At 46.5% G+C, this 19,259-nt stretch overlaps 1 protein-coding gene and 1 non-coding gene across 2 annotated transcripts in view; both read right to left on the reverse strand.

Annotated features, from left to right (window-relative positions):
* The window catches only part of LOC122802137 (centrosomal protein of 295 kDa-like), a 1,720,043-nt gene that overhangs the window by 681,430 nt on the left and 1,019,354 nt on the right, over positions 1–19,259 (reverse strand). The gene's annotated exons all lie outside the window — the stretch shown is intronic.
* On the reverse strand, positions 12,005–12,169 carry LOC122802968. Its single transcript, XR_006365036.1, has one exon. It is a non-coding gene; the product is annotated as a U1 spliceosomal RNA (small nuclear RNA).

The raw sequence follows: 19,259 nt of genomic DNA on the forward strand, positions 1-19,259 counted from the left end.
ACTGAATGATAGAGCATCCACTTTCCAAGCTGTGGGATGAAACATCTTTGTGCAAAACTTTGGCACCTGGAAATTTAGTGGAGAAGCGAACAGATCTATGCCTGGAGTCCCCCATGTCATTGTCAACTGTCGAAATACACGAGGATCCAATTTCCACTCGTGGGGATCCACTATCCGTCTGCTCAAAACATCTGCTAAGGAGTTCTGTGCTCCTGGCAGAAACCTTGCTTGAAGAGTGAGTTGCAAACTGAGAGCAGTCTCCCACAAAATCATAGCTTGCCTGCAAAGAGGGTACGAATGGGTTCCCCTTGCTTGTTGATGTACCACATGACAGTTGTGTTGTCTGTTTGAATCAACACCTGCCCTGGGAGAAGTAAATCCTTGAAAGCCATCAATGCAAACTGGACTGCTAACATTTCCTTCAAGTTGATATGTAAATGTTGAAGTCTGGCAGGCCACGTGTCTTGAACCCATTTTCCATTGAGGTGTGCTCCCCAGGCCTTGTCCGAGGCATCCGTTGTTAAAATCTGACTCGCCTCTGGTCGGGTCACAGAGAGTCCCTTGTTTAGGTGACATTCCTGAGCCCACCACAAAAATTCCTTTTGAATGCAAGGTATTATCTGAATGACAGTGTCCAGATCTTGGCAGTGTTGTGTCCATACATTTTGAGATACCATTGTAGCTTCCTCATATGCAGTTTGGCATTGGGAAGCACCAGAATACAAGATGCCATGAACCCCAAGGCTTGAAGGACTGTCCTTGCAGTCAGCCTGGACCGTAGAGACAATTGATGGAAGTAAAGTGTAAGATTCTTTTGCTTGTCCGGGGTCAAAAGGCCATCTGGGAAGCTGTATTCAGTCTCACACCCAGAAAGCACATTTCCTGAGAGGGTACTAGACTGGACTTTGTTTCGTTCACAGAATACCCTAGGCACCTTAACACTGTCATAACATACTGCAGATGGTGAAGAAGCTCGTGCTTGTCTTGAGCAAGAATCAGGCAATCGTCCAAGTAAGGATAAATTTGTATTCCTCTTAACCTGAAGAAGGCTATCACTGGAGCCAGAACTTTTGTGAATACCCTGGGCAGTAGATAAGCCAAAGGGCAATGCAGAGAACTGATAATTTAAAGTCCCAGCCCGAAAACGCAGGAATCTCCTGCAACTGAGCCTGATAGGAACATGAAGATAAGCCTCTTTGAGATCCAGAGTTACCATCCAGTGATCTTTGCCCAACAGAGGCAGAAGTTGTTGCAACGTCAACATTTTGAATTTTGGAATGTCCAGATATGTGTTGAGGATAGATAAATCCAAGATTGGCCTCCAAGTGTTTCCTTTCTTTGGTACAAGAAATAGGCGAGTAAAATCCGAGGCCCACTTCTGACAGAGGGACCTGCTGTATAGCCCCCATTTGAGGAAGTAAAGAAATCTGCTTGTGAGCCTCTAACCTTTGCTGAGGAGGAACGTCTGGCATGCCTTTGAAAGGAGGCAATGTGTGGAAATAAAACTTGTAGCCTCGGTCTATAATGTCCAACACCCATTTGTCCTGGGTGACTAGAAACCAATTTTGCTTGAAGAGTGCCAACTTTCCTCCCAAAGGAGCTGCCAGACAGGAAGGATCTGGCAGCTGAAGATGCAGGTCATTGGGCCTGTTTACGAAAGGACTGGCCCCTGCCCTCACCTGTAGATTGTGCTGGTGAACTCCACGGCCTAGGCCTGAAAGAACTCTGAGCTCTGCCCCTACCACGTCTAGATCTACCCCTAGACTGTGAATCAGAAGAAGGGTAAGACCAACCCTTAGCAGGCCAGTTCCTGCTAAACTTAGGGGCTGCACCTGCAAAAATCTTTAACAGTCTGCATAGACTTAGCCTTGTCTTCCATTTTTTCAAGACAGACTCCACAGGAGAACCAAACAAAACTTCAGACTGCAAAGGAGCATCTAAAATCCTAGCTTTAACATGCTCTGACAAATTCTGATCCTTAAGCCAGGCGTGCCTGCGAATAACTGAACCAGTGGCAGCCACCCTGGAGGAAGCCTGCAAAGCATCAAAACCACACTGCAAAGCATGCTTACCCACCTGATCAGAGGCATGTACCAAATCCTGTAATTCCTTACACTCTATGCCCTCTGCCAAAGCATCCATTTTAGATTTTAACTGAGTAAGGAGAAAATTCTGGTACTTCAACATATGAAACTGGCAATTCAAAGCCCTCATTGCTAAAGTGGAAGAGGTATACACTTTCTTACCCCACCTTTCCAAAGCTCTAGCCTCCTTATCCAAAGGAACTGGATTCTTTACAACAGAAGCCCTGATACCCTTAGGTCCCTGGCTAATAGTTTCTGGATCGGCCCTAGGGCTTCTATACAGATATTTATGAGCCTCAGGCACTCTGTAATACCTATCTGGCTTAACTGGCGCAGGAGGCAAAGAGTCTGGATTAAGGGAAGCCTCAGAGAAAATGTCTTGAACAACATCCAAAACAGGAGGAATAGCCAAGGGCCTATGCTGTGGTAAAAATAAAAATTCCCTAAGCCTCTTCCTGGAATCTGAGAAATCCTGACCTTCCCATTTAAAATGCTCCCTCATGGAATGCAGGGTTTCTGAAAAAGAAAAATCCTCTGGAGGAGAAGCAGAAGGAGTGGAATCCTCTGCGTCCGAATCAGAATAAGGAGGAAAATCCTGAATGTCTTCAGCCGAAGACTCTGAGTAATCTGAAGCCTGCTCCAAACTTTCCATTTCTGGCTCCACCCTAGGCCTCTTATCAGGAGGGGGCATAGAACCCCTGATTAAAGTAATTAAATCTTCTGCCATTTTAAGCATATGTTTTTTAGGCACAGAACCTGCAGAGCTAGGACTGACACCTGTGGAAGGCAAACCAGGCCTGCCTTTGGAGGGCACCTTAGAGACAGAAGGAGAAGGCCTAACCACCTTAGGCAAAGAAGGGAGAACAGTAACCTGAGAGGCCCCCTCAGCTTGACCTGACTCCTGAGAGGCCAAATCTTGCAAAACCAACGTCTCCCCCTGAGACACATTTGAAACTTCGGCCGGATCAACCAAATCCACCGTAGTATCTAAAGAACCGGCGTCCGGAACGGACGAGTCATCCTGTTTGGACTTTAAAGATTTATCTTTGCGCTTCTTCACGGTAGCGGGCGTCGGAGGATCCGACGGCATATTGTAATTACACCGCTTACCGAAGACAAGCCTAGCACAATCTAGCCTACGTTTAATGGTGCGCTTATTAAACCTAGCACAAAAGCGACACCCTACTACGTCGTGCTCCGGTCCCAAACAAGGAATACAAAGAGAGTGGTAATCCCTATGCGGTATCTGTTTCCCACAAGAAATACAATTATTCACTTTCTGACATCCGGAAGTAACTGAGGCAAGAAAAACAAAAATATTCCCCAACGGGGTACTTAGCCCAACTTGGTTTCGGTCTGAAACTCAGAATACGAAAATTTCAGAATGCCGAACGGCACTTGCAAACGCTGCTTCTGCTTCGGACCATGCGGCAAAAAAGACTGAGGAAATGACGTCGGTCATGCGCTTTAATACCTTGACGCTCTGACGTCAGATCTGAGCGCCCATGACCGACGTCAGCCTAATACTTTGGTATTCGGGCCGACCGAGGACAGCGGACTACCCCATAAGTTATGACTGCAGCAATGTGAGATGAAGAACATCTGGAAGCTCAATGGACTGATTTAATGTGGCAGTAGAACAAACTTTGGGAACAAATGAAGGATTGGTACGTAAAGAAACCCTGTCTTTATGAAAGATTAAATAAGGTGGCTTAATAGACAGGGTTTGTAGCTCAGATACACGTCTGGCTGATGTAATAGCTACTAAAAACACAGTCTTCCAAGACAAATATTTTAAAGAAGATGAATGAGACGGTTCAAAGGGAGGGGATGTCAATTTGGACAACACAAATTTTAAGTCCCAAGATGCCACAGGTTCTTGTAATGGTGGTCTCAGTAAAGTGGCTCCTCTCAAGAAAGTCTTGCATAGCTTATGAGACATAAGGCTGACATTTGGAGACCCTAAATAAAAATAAGAGATTGCCGCCAACTGTACTTTGATGGTGGCCACGGCAGATCCCTGCTGAAAAAGCTCTGAAAGGAATTCCAGAATCACAAGAATGGGAGCAGTGTTAAGGATCCACGTTCATTTTCTGTGCCCAAATAGAAAACCTTTTCCATTTACTGTCATACAGCCTTCTGGTTGAGGGTTTATGCGAGGATAAGAGAATATGGGACACTGATGAAGAAACATCATGAAGCCTGACTAGAGATGGAACTGGAGCAGCCAAGCTGTCAATTTGAGGGTGTGGAGAGTGGGGTGTAGCGAATCTGACATGTGGGTCAATAGATCTGGAACTGGGTCCAGAATCCAAGGATCGTCCAGGAGAAGAGGCTCGTGGAAGGGGAACCAGACCTGACGAGGCCAGTAAGGAGCAATGAGGATAAACTTGCTTCCCAGCTGATTGGCTTTCTGAATCACTTTGGGGATAAGAGGGAATGGAGGAAAAGCATTTAGAAGTCCCGTGGGCCAATCGTGGACCAGAGCGTCTCTGGGTGTTTCCCCCGGAGAGGGAATTAGGGAAAAATAACTGCTGCATTTGGCATTGACTGGGCTGGCAAAAAGGTTGCAGCAAGGTTATCCCCATTTTCGGAAAATCTATTCCACTATTTCCCGTTTCAGAGACCACTCGTGAGGCAGTAAGATTGCCCGGCTTAGCTTGTCGGTTATCACGTTGGTTGTCCCCGGAATGTGTGTTGCCACCAGAAAGCGCTGGGAAGAAATAGCCCATTCCCAAACTAGCATGGCCTCTCGACAGAGTGGGTAAAGATCTGGTACCGTCCTGTTTGCTGATATACCACACAACCATGTTGTCCGATTGTATCGCAATCGCCCCTGGAGGAAGAAGGTCCTGAAGTGCTTGCAATGCCAGAAGCACTGCCCTAACCTCCAGAACATTGATATGCAGATAAGCCTCATGTTCTTGCCATGTGCCGTGGACAGTCCTGCCAAGATAATGCCCCCCCTACCCAACCTGGGAGGCATCCGTGGTCACAGTGGCAATGGGGTGGGCAGGCACAAAGGGAGCTCACGTGAACAAGTTGTTGGGGGGCTATCCACCAATGAAGGTCCTTTTTGCATGATTCCGTCAGCAGGATAGGGTGACTCAGCGGTAGATACTGGAATGACCACTGGGAGAACAGGAGCCATTGGAGAATTCTCATGTGCAACCTGGCTAAAGGTATTAACAGAATGGTTGAGGCCATCGTTCAAAGAAGTTGAAGAATCCATTTTGCTTTGACCTTCCGAAGCGGAAGATGCTGAACTTGTGAGATGAGGTTTTGTGCTCTTCCGGCAGGGAGACTAGACTAACTGTCATATCCATTGTGTCTAACTCTGCGCCTATAAAAATCACAGATTGCAAGTGCTGTAATGCAGATTTTTCCCAGTTTATGGAGATCCCTAGTTGAGCACAAGCTGAATGGTGGCGTCCCTGTTTTGGATGAGTAGATGCCTGGTGGGGGCGGTCAGGAGCCAGTCGTCTAAATACGGAAACACCTGGAATCCCTGACATCTCAGGTGAGCTGTCACTACTGCCATGCATTTGGTGAACACCCTGGGGGCTGTGGTGAGACCAAAGGGCAGAGCACGAAACTGATAATGGCTGGCTCCCAGCCAGAAGCGCAGATATCTCCTTGACGCCTTGTCCATTTTTATATGGTAGTAGGCATCTTGGAGATCCAGACAGCACATCCAATAATTTTTCCCTAACAACGGGAGTATCGACTGCAGTGTGACCATCCGAAACTTGTCCTTCTTCATGGATTCGTTTAATCTGCTGAGGTCCAAAATACGCCTCCAGTCTCCGGTTTGTTTTGGGACTAAAAAGAACCTGGAGTAAGTTCCGGATCCTGTCTGGTCTGCTGAGACAGGCTGGATGACTCTTTTAAAGAGGAACTTGTTAATCTCCACAGTTGCCTGATCCCTGTGATTAGGTGGAACATCTGAGATCTTTTTGGGAACAAACGGTGGAAGAGAAAAGGGTATGATATAGCCTCTGGTAACAACTCTTTGTACCCACTTGTCTTGGGTTAAATTTAGCCAGGCTTCTGAATACAAAGAGATGCGACCCCCGACTGGCCCCAGAGAAACGCAGTCAGACCCCACATCAGGAACGATGAGAAGGCCGCCCTCGAAAGGAATCAGGGCCTTGCTGATATTGCAGACCGCCCCTGCCTCTAGGGCGACGTCTACCATTTCCTCCTCCTCTGCCTCTGAAGAAGGATTCACTCTGTGTGTCCGGAAAGAACCTCTGGAATGGTGCCTAAGGGCAACTCCTGAACCCGCTGCTCTGCTCGCTCCATCAGCCGCATGGGAGATAAGCCGCATGGAGGAGTTAACTGAATTTAGGGTGGACAACTGAGCAGAGATCCTATCAGGGACTCCCTCAGGACAAGCACCCTCTATGGAATCTCCTAACTCCTTGAGGAGATCCCTCTGCAATCTCGTGACGTGGGTAAGATAGTTCAAAGATCGAAGTGTAAATGCTGCTGAACTAAATACACGCATCCCAAATCTGTCCATCTGTCGAGACTCCTTGTTTGGCGGATGAACAGAGGAAGAAGTCTCCAACTCCTTCTTCGTGGCCGCCACCACCACGGCATCTATGGGAATGCACTTAGACAAGAATTATTTTCCAGGAGGGGCAGACAGGACCTTATTTGGTCTTCTGGGAACTGGCTCCACGGTATCGGGAGTATCCCACACCTTCCGACTAACCAGATCCATTAGTTCGTCGAAAGGTGGAGACACCCAAGAGGCAGAGGTATGAGACCCGAAAACCTTCAGGTACACCAACTCCTCATCAGAAAGGTTTACAGTGGGCCAGTCACACCTCTGTTTAAGGATCTCTAGGATGTCCACAAAGGAGACATCATCAGAGGACGACTTGGGGGACCCCTGCGACTCACCAAGGTCAGTGTCCGATGCCAGAGACCCATCCTGGGAGTCAATATACTTCCTCTTGCATACCCTCTTCCGAGGAGGCTCCTCGAACGGACCTTCTGGGGAGGCCTCGGAAGAGTGGGGACCACCAGCTGTTGGCTCCTAAGGATGCGGGTCTCTGCTGTCTCCGGAGAGGGTAGATACTGAGACCAAAGTGGGAGCCCTGGGGGGGAAGAGTGCTTGTACCACTGGCTGGGGCTGTAGATTGAGACAGCACACTCCTCATCACCTCAAAAGCAGACCTCTACGGCACGGAAGAGACAAAAGATAGCGCCGGAGCCTGAGCCATTGGCTCCGAGATAGATGCAGGTTCTGAGCTCACCCTGGCAGAAGCACCAAGAGGAAGGCTTGGAACTGAAGACTATCGATTTAAACCCTCCCTATCGGCGCCGACAGAAGAGCTTCGCTCCCAGGACACGACGGACGGAGCCGAACTCGGCTCCAATGCATCAGCAAGGGGAGCCGGAACCGAGGGCTCCAACAAGCACTCCGGCTCCGAAAGGCCAACATGGCTTGGAGGAGGAATCACAGATGAGGGCAAGACTGGCTCGAGTGGCTCCAGAGCCGTATGGGTTGGAGCCAACAAAAATTTAGGCAGAGCAGACTACTTCAGGAGTCTACTACCCTCTCCACATCTTCGTCCGAAAGTCTCCTGGAAGATCTGGAAGATAAAGTAGGGGATCTCAACCTAGCAGGCACTGGAGACTTGATTAGCAAGGAGACCAGTAGGGATTCTACAGACTGGCTCTGGGCAGTAGAGTCAACTATTTCCAAAGTTCAGCAGACGGCACAGAAGCATCTGTGACTGACTCTGATACCATAGTGCTCTCCTTCGGCTCCGAAGACTGAGGAGTCGAGGAGACAGATTTTGTTAATTTGGAAGGCGGCTCCGAGACACCAGCCAGTGCCGGAGAAGGCCTTTTTGAAGCTTAAGATTTGGAGTCAGATCTGGATTTTGAAGACTTAGAAGAAGAAGCCAATGAACCAGATAAGGCTTCCTCGAAGGTTGGCTTCAGAAGACCCATGAGTATCAACTTGTTCATTCTCTCTTGCAACACCCTAGGACAGAAAGCATGACAGAACAAACATGATTCCTGCAAATGGATGGCTCCCAAGCAGTAGACACAGCTACTGTGGCCATCCGTTAATGACATTTTCTGGGAGCATTTCATGCATTTTTTGAACCCAGAGGGTTTATGCTCCTTGCTATTCGTAGACATTGCAGACACACAAGCAAAACCAGAGGAGAAATAGAGAATAACTGAGGACTAGATCCTCTAACTAAAACTGGCCTAGCTCTGCAGAAGAATTACACAAGGACTAGGTTCTCTAAGTTAAACGGGCCTAGCCCGGTGTAAGAGAAAACTAGGTCTTTCAACTAAAACAGACCAAGTTTTTTTAACACATACACAAACAGATTCAGTCACACAGGAAAAATTTTTAAATGAAAATTACAAATAATAGCATTACACGAGGACTAGGTCCTAGCCCTGTGTAATAGAAACCAGGTCTTCTAACTCAAACAGACCAAGTACATAACACAAACACACACACACATGTTCAATAACACTGGAAAAACTTTTCAACCGCAATCTTAAATAAGACTTTAGTGGATCCCCGCCAAAGACAAGTTAACAATCAACAAGTTAACAGTAGAATAATCAATAGGAGCCCCTGTTGATAAAGAGCGGCGAAACGCCAAAAACTAACGATCTAGGCAAAAAAAGCACAACAGCGCCTAACTACTGGTACACAGGATATTAACTACTAAGGTCACACAAGACAATTTAGGTAAAGACCTATATATATATATTACCACTAAATAACAGTAAATATGCAAAAAAACACTTATGAATGAAAGAATTGCAAAAGACTTAGCCAGAGCCAAGAGAAGCACAACCGAATTCGTCGACATGGCAAACAAGATCTGGGGATTGCACTGGTGCACCATGGGATACCTGCTTAGCCACGAACCAACCAGAAGTCTTAGAGCTTGAAAATCGGCCGAGTCGGAGCTGATCCCATATGTAAAAATGAAGGTGAGATTGGACTACCTAACGTGGTAGGGTTGGTGCAGAGAGACGCTCTGTCTTTGTAGAACACCAAGAAAGGAGAAGCCATTCGGGCCTGTAGTTCAGCATCCCTTTCGGCTGAGGTTAGTACAAGCAGCAAAATAGTTTTCCAGAAGCAAAATTCCAAGGAAGCAGAAGCTGCCGGCTCAAAACGAGCAACAGTCAGCTTCTCCAATACAAAGTTAAGATCCCAGGCAGTGCAACAGGTTTCCTGGGGGGTCTTATGTGAAGGACGCTTTTTAAGAATTGCTTAGTCTCAAATCTAGAAACTAAAGGTGTAGATAGAGGCAGACAGGCAGAAATAGCGGACAAGTGCACTTTGAAGAGTAAGTTAAGCCAACATCCAGTAATTCACACAGGTATGAGAGAACCAGTGGGACTTCCACTGTCAGTGGGTCCTGGTTTTGAGAAAGACACCAAATTGAAAATCTCTTCCATTTAGATAAGTAAGACTTCTAGTACTGGGTTTCCTGGCCTCCTGCAGAACCCTTAGCACGTCCCTCTGAAAAAAGTTGTCTGTAAATAATTAAGACCCTATCACCAACAAGGTCTGCTGAAGAGTAGGCAAGTGGGGACAGATTAGAGTTCCTTTGTCTTGTGTGAGAAGGTTCACTTTCTGGGGTAAATTGTGGTGATTGTCTTTGGCCAAATGCAGGAGCAGGGGGGAATGTTGTCTTGGCCAGAAGGGGGTCATCATCAAGATCTTTGGTTTGTCCTGCTGAATTTTTAGCAGGACTTTTGGAATGAGAGGAAGAGGAGGGAATGCATACAGAAGCATCCCCTTCAAAGAAAAGCTGAGGGCATCCACCTTCCAAACTAGAGGATGCGGATCTCTGGCAGAAAATCGTGGAAGCGGTCTGTTCATGGGGGAGGCAAAAAGGTCTATATGTGGAGTACACCATCTAAGGACAACGTCCAGGAACACTACCCTGTGAAGCATTAATTTGTGGGATTCTATTTTGGACCTGCTCAATGTGTCTGCCACTACATTCAGGGTGGATGGGATATACACAGCCTGAAGGGTGAGTCTGGAGCTTGACAGCCAATTCCCAGACCTGCAGTTAGTCTGCAAAGGAGATAAGACTTTGTCCCTCCCTGTTTGTTCACATACCATAGAAAAGTCATGCTGTCCATGAAAATTTTTAATAGGCCTCGGATAAAGAGGGTCTGAAGAGCCAGCAGAAGTGCCCTCATTTCTTTTATATTGATGTGTCCACTTCTTTGAGAGGGGTCCAGGTTCCTTGTACTTTTATGGAGCCAAATGCTGCTCCCTATCCTGTGTCTGAGGCATCTGTAAATATCTCCTGAACTGGTGGTAAAGGATGGAGTGGGAGACCTGGGTTGTCAGTTAACTGTTGAATACACCAAGTTATCCCCCTCTTCAGACAAGGGAGAAAGGGAACTGGGAACTCTAGCGGATGTGCATGTTGCATTCACACTGATTTCAGGAAACACTGTAGTTTCTTCATGCGCAGTTTTGCCAGAGGAAGCATTGGGATGGTGGATGCCACGAAGCCCAGGGTTCTGAGAAAGATCCTGACAGTGATACGAGTCAAAGAGATGAGGCTTTGGAAAAAGGAAATGAGCTCCTGAGCCTTCTGTGTGGGGAGAGAGAGACCTTCATAAGGTCTGTTTGTAGCCTGTATCCTAGAAATATCTGACTCTGGGATAGGGATAGAGCAAATTTTTAGTAGTTTACTTTGAAACCCAAAGACTGTACGATGGCAATGGTGGAGTTTAGATTATGCTCCAATGCTTCTGGACTGATGTCTTGAAAGAGAAGGTCGTCCAGGTATGGGAAGACCTGAATGCCTTGAAGTCCGCAGTAAGCAATTACTGGGGCTAGACATTTCATGAATACCTTTGGGGCGGTGGAGAGACCAAAAGGCAAGGCAGAGAACTGAAAGTGCCAGGAAGCCACAGAGAATCTTAAGAACTTCTTGTATATGGGATGAATGGGGATGTGTAGGTAAGCATCTTTTACGTCTACGGAAGCCATGTAGGCTAGTGGGAAGATCAGAGGAAAAAGGGTTTGCAAGGTAAGCATTCTACATGTAGGCGCTTTCAGGAAGATGCTGAAGTAGGAAAAGTCAAGGATGTGTCTCCATGGGCCCTCTTTCCTTGGTACCAAAAACATCTTTGACTAGAACCTTTTCCTCTTTGATTGGATGGTACTGGTTAAATAGTGCCTTGAACCAGAGAGGGAGGTTGTGGTATGCCTCTGAAGGGCAGGAGAGAATTTCATACCATGAAATAGCTCTTTGTAGGATGGAAAAAAACCCAGGCATCCTGTGTAATGTTTTCCCAAGGTGGAAAAGAAAGGGAAAAGCATAGGGAAAGGGGGGATGTTTGGGGTCTAAATAGTCAGATGGTCCCTGGTCCATCTGGAAAGGACTTCTTTTGAGGTGGGGTTTGCAGTGGAGTCCTAGGTTGCAGACGTCTCTTACCATACTTTTTTTGCCATAGCTAGAGGAGGCCATGACTGTCTTTTAACAAACACTAGTTTAGAAGGATAATTCCTTTGGAATTTTGATACAGGGGAGACCAGGATGTGTTTCAGTTCCTGCATCTTTTTTCCCCTTTTCCTGTAAGGTTTTGAACAATTCTGCAGCAGCAGGGCCAAACAGGGCTGAATTGTCCAGGGGGGAATCCATGAGTTTGGATTTAACGTCCCCTGGTAGAAGGTGTAGCTTTAGCCAGGCAAATCTTCACAGGACCGAGCCCATGTCTGCTGCCCTAGCTGAAGCGTCCACAGCATCGCAGCTGCATTTTACAGAGTGGTGGGCCAATTGAGAGGAAGCTCCAATCAAGGATGAGGCCAAAGACTTATTCTGGGAGTCTTGCATATCTGAAATAAGTTTTGAAAGTTGGGACAAGAGTTCCAAGCTGTATTTAGTTTATGTTTCGAACTGCACGAATGCAGTCCCCCACTAACAGAAATTATGCAGTTGAGTTTCCCACATAAGGGGAAATCACAGAGGTCAAGCCAAATAAAATGTGCAATGGAAGAGCCTCACCCTGGTGAAACCACCTTCTTGATTATGGTATGCCCCCCAGGAAGAAAGTATAGTTGTGTACACTTACCATACATGTAGATGTTCTAGTGTATTCACTGTTGCAGTCATCACATTTGGGTTATCTCTGCCAGGGTAGCCCTCGGCCAGCCCGAATACCAGAGACTTAGTATTTCTGAATCAGTTGCTGTCGCTTGAGGAATGACATCAGGTCGTCAGTGGTATAAAGGAAGGCAGCCAATGCCATTACATTAGTTTTTCTTGCTCTAACCTGTCAGGAACCCCCAAAGTAGGAGGCCAGGTTCTGGTAGAAGAACCCCACCAGTGGAAAATAACTATCAATATGTCTCTTGTAAGGAAAGGAGAACAACAAGGACGAAGGGTAACAAAAGGAAAAAGAGAAAATAGGGAGATGGAGGGAGGGAAACCAGGACTGCAACAGTGAATACACTTGAACATCTACATTTATGGTAGTGTACACAACTGTACTATGTTCTTCGTGTTTCACTGTTGCAGTCATCACATTTGGGTAGAATCCCAAAGCTGAGGAAATGGGTGGAGGCAGTCAAGGAAACTAGGGGCTGGCTAGAATGCCCTGCAAGACTGCAGAGGCAAACCCTGCCCTGGATTTGGAGAAGGGAAGCAGGTGGTAATGCTTGGTAAAAGTGTGAACAGATATCCAGGTGGCAGCCTCCAGGATGTCCCTGGTGGGGACTCCTCTGAGGAAAGCTGCAGAGGTTGATGCTGCTCTGGTGGAGTGTGACCTGACCTGGCTTACCATGCTGTTTGTAGCAGAAATGTATGCAGTGTGCTATCCATTTAGAAATGGTTTGCTTGGAGATGGCTTTGCCTTCTGCCCCTGTAGCAAAGCTAACCAGCAATTGACGGACTTCCAAAAGGGTTTAGTCCTGTCCAGATACTATCTGAGCTGTCTGTGCACATCTAGAGTGCAGATTCCTTTCCCCCTTGTTTTAGGGATTAGGAAAGAAGGTGGGCAGATGAATGGATTGGTTGAGAGCCACACTGGACACCACCTTGGGCATGAAGGATGGGTTAGTTCAGAGGTATACCCTGTCCGCATGGAAGATGAAGGGTTTCACAGCCATGAGTGCTTGCAGCTCAGAGACTCTCCTGGCTGAAGTGATGGCCAGAAGGAAGGCCGTCTTCCAGGACAGAAATGTTAGCTCTGCAGAAGAAGCTGGTTCGAAAGGAGGCAGGGTGAGCTTTTCCAATACAAAGTTAATGTCCCAAGCTGGTGTTGGTGCCCTTCGGGGGGGGGGGGGTCTCAAGTTGCTAGCCCCTCCAAGGAACTGTTTAATCAAAGGGTGTGAGAAAAGAGGCTGCTCAGTGGGAAAATGAGCAGAAACAGCAGAGGCATGAATTTTTACAGAGGAGAAAGAAAGACCACTGTGTAGTAGGTCAGCTAAGTAATCCAGGAAGAGAGGGATGGAGGGCTGTACCGTATTGGCCCCATTAGCCTGGATCCAGGTGCAGAACCTTTTCCATTAATCTGCATAAGACGTTCTGGTGCTAGGGCATCTGGCCTCATGGATAACATCCAGAACCTGTTTACTGAGGATGTCAGATTGGTTCGAGGTCAGGGAATAAGCCAAGCTGCCAAATTGAGTGTCTGCAATTGGGGGTGCATGAATTCTCCTTCCCTCTGGGTTAGGAGGTTTGGAATCTGAGGAAGATGCCATGGAGGCAGTGGGGACAGGCTGCGTAGCAAGGGGTACCAATGCTGTTGGGGCCAGTCTGGAGCTATGAAAATGGTCCTTGGTTTTCCTCCCCTATTTTGAACAGTACCCTGGGGATGAGAGGTAGGGGAGGAAAGGCACAGACCGAGAGGCTGACCCAGGGGAAGGACAGGGCATCCACTTTGCAAGCCATGCAGTGATGCTCTCTGGTGCAGAATTTGCTGAGCTGATGGTTGATGTGGGAGGCAAAGAGGTCACCCTTCGGGGTTCCCCATTTCTGAGTTATTAGTAAGAAGGTACTTCTGTTGAGCTGCCAATCGTGTGGGTCCAAATCTTTCTGCTTAATTGGTCTACCAGGGAGTTGAGAGAGCCTGGTAGGTATTGTGCTAACAGGTGTAGTTGCATGGAAGAGGCTGTGAACCAAAGGGTCATGGCCAGCCTGCACAGAGGGTAGGAGTGAGTCCCTCCCTACTTGTTGATGTACCACATCACAGTGGTGTCTGTTTTGATCAGGAGAACCCCAGGAGAGAGAAGGGGTTTGAAAGCTATCAAGGCCTGCTGCACCGCCATTATCGCTTTTTGATTGATGTGTAGGGGGATTTGCTGTGGGCTCCATTGGCCCTGTATGCACCTGCTGTCCAGGTGTGCACCCCAAGTGCAGTCTGATGCGTCTGTGGTGAGGGTCTGAATGGCGGGGTGTGGGGAAAAGGGCAGTTCCTTGTTGTGGGAGCAGGTTGTTGCCCACCAAAGAAATTCCTTTCTCAGACAAGCAATAATAGGTAGAAGTGTTTCCAGGTCTTGAGAGTGTTGACACCAAAGGCTCTTTAGGTACCACTGAAGTTTCCTCACATGCAGTCTGGCATATGGAATGAGGAGTATGCATGATGCCATGAACCCCAGGGCTTGCAGGATTTTCCTTGCAGAAAGCTGGGGCCTGGTGGCCAGTTGAGAGAAGCTGACATGAAAATTTGTTTCTCTGGTGTAAGGTATGCCATCTGAGATGCTGTGTCCAGGCTTGCTTCCAGGAAGATTATCCTTTGGGAGGGCACCTGTTTGGATTTCTTTTAGTTGATTGTGTACCCTGGGGAGGTTAGCAGGCTCTTTACAAAGGCCAGGTATTTGAGCAGCTTTTCCCGGCTGACTGCCTAAATAAGGCAGTCGTCTAAGAAGGGGTAAATTTGAATATTTTTTTGTATGCAAAAGCCAATGGCCGGAGCCAGGCATTTTGTGAAAACTCTGGGAGCAGTAGATAAGCCAAAGAGAAGTGCAGAAAAACTGAAAGTGTTGAGATCCTGCCCTGAAGCGCAGATATCTTCTGCATGATCCCCTGATGGGAATGTAGAGGTAGGCCTCTTGTAGGTCAAGGGTGGCTAGCCAAGCATCTTTCGAGAGCAAGGGTAGCAGCCGCTGGAGAGTGAGCATTTTGAATGATAGCATCAACAGGAAGGTCTTTAGAATGGATAGATTGACGATGGGGCGCCAGGTGCCCTCTTTTCTGGGCACCAGAAAAAGTCTGGAGTAGAAGCCTTGGCCTATCTGTTCTGCAGGAAAGTGCTCTACTGCCCTCAAAGAGAGCAGGGAATGGATTTGCTTTTCAGCCTCTGCCCACTGATTTGGTGGTAGATCTGGCAACACTTTTGGGGTTGGAAGGGCGTGGAAGGAGAATTTGTATCCCTGTGACACAATGTTCAGAACCCATTGGTCCTTCGTAATGGTGGCCCAGGTGCTTGAGTGAAAGGAGAGTTTTCCTCCTAGGGGTACGTGACGGTGGGCAGAGGAGAGGTCGGGAAGAGGTGAGTCATTTTGAGTTCTTACTATAAAGGGGTGGCTTAGAACTCCCTGATTTTGAAGTGGTGGTAGTTCACTGTTTAGAGCTTTGCATTCCCTGGGGATGCTGTCTGGGGGGGGGGGGGGTCTGTTTCCACGGGGCCTAGGTTGAACCTGTTTACTCAGAGCAGGAAAGAACCAGTGCTTGGAGGGAAAATGCCTGCTGAACCTAGTGGGCTGGACCTGTAAGAAATCTTTAACTGTCTGCATAAATGTTGCTTTTTCTTCCATCTTTTTTAAGACCTATTCTGCCTTAGTGCCAAGTAAGTTATCTTTGTGCAAGGGTGCATCCAACAATTTAGATTTGACATGGGAGGGGTTGTTCCTTAAACCATGCATGTCTTCTAATGACAGATCCAGTGAGTGCTACCCTGCAAGAAGCTTCTTGGGCGTCAAACCCACAGTGCAAAGTGTGTTTAGTTACTTGACTTGCAGAATGCATTAAGTCTTGTAAATCTTTAGATTCTGCCCATGCATGGAAGGAGGAACTTTTTTGTTTCAGGAGTTCCAAGGTATGTTGCTGATATTTAAGCATGTGGAACTGACAATTTACTGCCCTGATAGCAAGAGTAGCTGAGGTGCATACTTTTGTACCCCATCTGTCCAATGCTCGGGAATCCCTGTCTGAGGGGGTGGGATTCTTAGTAGAGGTTGCTTTAATCCCTTTTGGCCCTTGAGAAATTACCTCAGGGTCAGCTGTTGGATTTTTAAAAAAAGGTATTTGTGTGAGTCAGGGACTCTGTAGTACCTGTCTGGTTTTCTGGGAGCAGGAGGGAGGGCGTCTGGAGTCAAGCTGGATTAAAGAAAAACATCATCCAACACATCCAGGACTGGGGGGATGGCTAAGGGTCTCTGTGTTGCGGAAGATCTAAGAATTCCCCAAGTCTCTTTTTAGACTGAGGGTAGTCCTGACTCTCCCATTGGAAATGCTCCCGTAAGGTATGCAGGGTTTCCCCAAAGGAAAAGTCCTCTGGGGTAGAGGCTGAAGGAATGGATTCCTCTGCATCAGAATTCTCATAAGTGAAGAGAGGCTGCATGTCTTCATAGTCAGATGCATCAGATTCATCTGACTCTTGTTCAGACAAAACTACTGGAGACAGGTCTCTTTTCTTTTTTGAGGGGGTGGCTTGGCTTGGCTTCCCCTAATCAGCATGATAAGGTCTTCTGACATTTTAAGCATTTGAGACTGAGGAAAGGTAGCAGGGGCCTGAGAGTGGGTTGTCGGTTTCTTGGGTGTGGTTTGAAACCTGGGCCTAAGGAACTCTATTGTTTTCGAAAGAACGGTAGTCATGATAGAAGGCATTGGGGTTTGTGTCGAAATTCGGTGATGCGAAGGACTCCCTCGGAAGCCGGTGCCTGCTCAGTGGCTCCAAACCCATCCAAGGTAGAGAAGACCACAGGATCCTTAGACAGAGAAGAGCTCTGCGGTATAATGGACTCCAAAAGGGTCTCGGTAGCGGCCTGCGAATCAACAGAAGCAAGCATCTGAGGCTGCGAAAGAGCCTCACTGAGCACCAGAGGACTGACAACTAGCTTAACGGAAGCGTTGAGGGAAGGTTTGGACCTGTGCGGTCTGTCTCTGTCTGTCTTTATCTTTACAGTTTTTCAGAAGATCTGCTGTTGGACGGCTTATCAAAGCCATATCAGAATTCAAGGACTGTAAAAAATATCTCACTATAATTAGGGCCAGACGATTGATAGTTCTGGCATTAAAGCAGAGAAGCAACAATGGGGGACGTCGTGGTCTAGGCCTAGACAAGTGATGCAGTAAGATTGGAAGTCTCAGTGTGGTTTTTGCTTTCCAGAGGTGAGGCAATTATTAACTTTTTCTGACATTGGTTAGTGCAAGAAAAAAGGATCCCCAATGGGGTACTTAGCTTTAGAAGACTTCAACTTCAATATGGAAACGGAAATGAAAACTCAGGTAGCAGCTGACTGGCACTCGTGCTAAATGCTTCTGCTTCGGGCTCCACAGCAAGAAAGACTAATGTAATGGCGTCGGCTGCCTTCCTTTATACCACTGACGACCTGACGTCAGTCCTCAAGCGACAGCAACAGATGCAGAAATACTAAGTCTCTGGTATTCGGGCCGGCCAAGGGCTACCCAGGCAGGGATAACTCAAATGTGATGACTGCAACAGTGAAACACGAAGAACATCAGTAAGTGATAAAAATAGTAAATTACACTCACAAATCCCAAGAAAAACACCCTATAAGCTCAAGAGAACGGGATCCATGTCTGAAGCGAAGCAGCAGCAAATGAGCTCTAGGGTATTACAGGTAAGGGGAGGAGCTTCAGAGTTGGATCAGAGTGTCTAAGTAAATGCGGCTGAACTAGATCAGAGGTCAGATCAGGGACACATCAGTTGAGGAATGAATGAAAATGACATCAGATCTGTCTGTTGCAGTGTCATTTTTTGTCATTCTCATAGCTGGTCTCTTCTTTTTAAAGTTTTACTTAGAGCTTTTTGAAGCTCTACTTTTTTGCCTGCTGTCACTGCTACATATGTTTTAGTTACTACATTATTTGCTGCTACAAAACCAGACACCTTCTCAGTTTGTTGCTGCTTTCCCAGATTACTTTGTCACTATTGCAAAGTTGTTACTGCAGCACTCCCTGATACTACATCACTTGAATACTTTTCTACATCACCATCCTCAACACGTCTGAAAAAATTATCTGCTCCCTCACCCTATGAACCGACAAAACTGCCACATGATCATGCTGCTTGATTATTTTCAACAGATCATTTGCAAGCCCTCCCGACGCCAGGGGTGTAATCTACACCACTTCAACAGACTTGCTTACTTCCTTCTCCACTGAGACAGGTAAACGCTGCTCATTTGTAACATCCACCGCAAAGGAATCTTTGTTTACATTTTGAAGTTTCATATTGAATACATTTTTCTACAAATTCTCATTTTCCACCTCCAGACTCTCTATATCTTCTCTCTCCTCCTCCATGCTGCTGCTGCTTCCCTTTTCCTATTTCTTTCTGCTGTAGCAGCCCATTGGTATTATCTAACAATTCCAAAGAGTAGTTCATCTATTTACAAATCTCCATACATTATAAACTTCAATATAAGCATCCCCTTACGCTTTTATCCACAACCAAAACATTTTCTCCAGAATCTTTGTCCAAGTCCATTTTCCATTGTATTTGATTTAATTTAGTCTCTCATTCCATATAGTCCATGAAACATGAAATATTACTCTGTCCATTTTCTTCACTTCTTCCTGTTTTCGTGCACCATAATAACCAAATTCTATTATGTTCATATTTATTTGCTCAAATTTTAACAAACATTTCACCCTATTATGTTTACACATTTCTTTCCACAAATGATTAACTCTTTCACATTTCAAAACCACATGCTCAGTAGTCTCAAACTCTCTACATTTATTACATATTCTATTATCTTGCTTTTTCTTGCATGGCAAATTTGCGTTAACCAGCAATTTTCTAACAGACAATCTCCATAAAAAATCATTACATTCTGTAATCTTTTTACAGTTATTTTATCTCATCAGTATGTTTTTTTCTTATCTGTTTCTAAATCTTTCCATGATCAATGCAATAAAATGTTTTCATAATATTTAAATACAGTATATATATATA

The sequence above is a fragment of the Protopterus annectens genome, chromosome 5.part0 (assembly GCF_019279795.1).
Source record: "Protopterus annectens isolate FY-2018-M chromosome 5.part0, PAN1.0, whole genome shotgun sequence".
Classification (NCBI taxonomy): Eukaryota; Metazoa; Chordata; order Ceratodontiformes; family Protopteridae; genus Protopterus; species Protopterus annectens.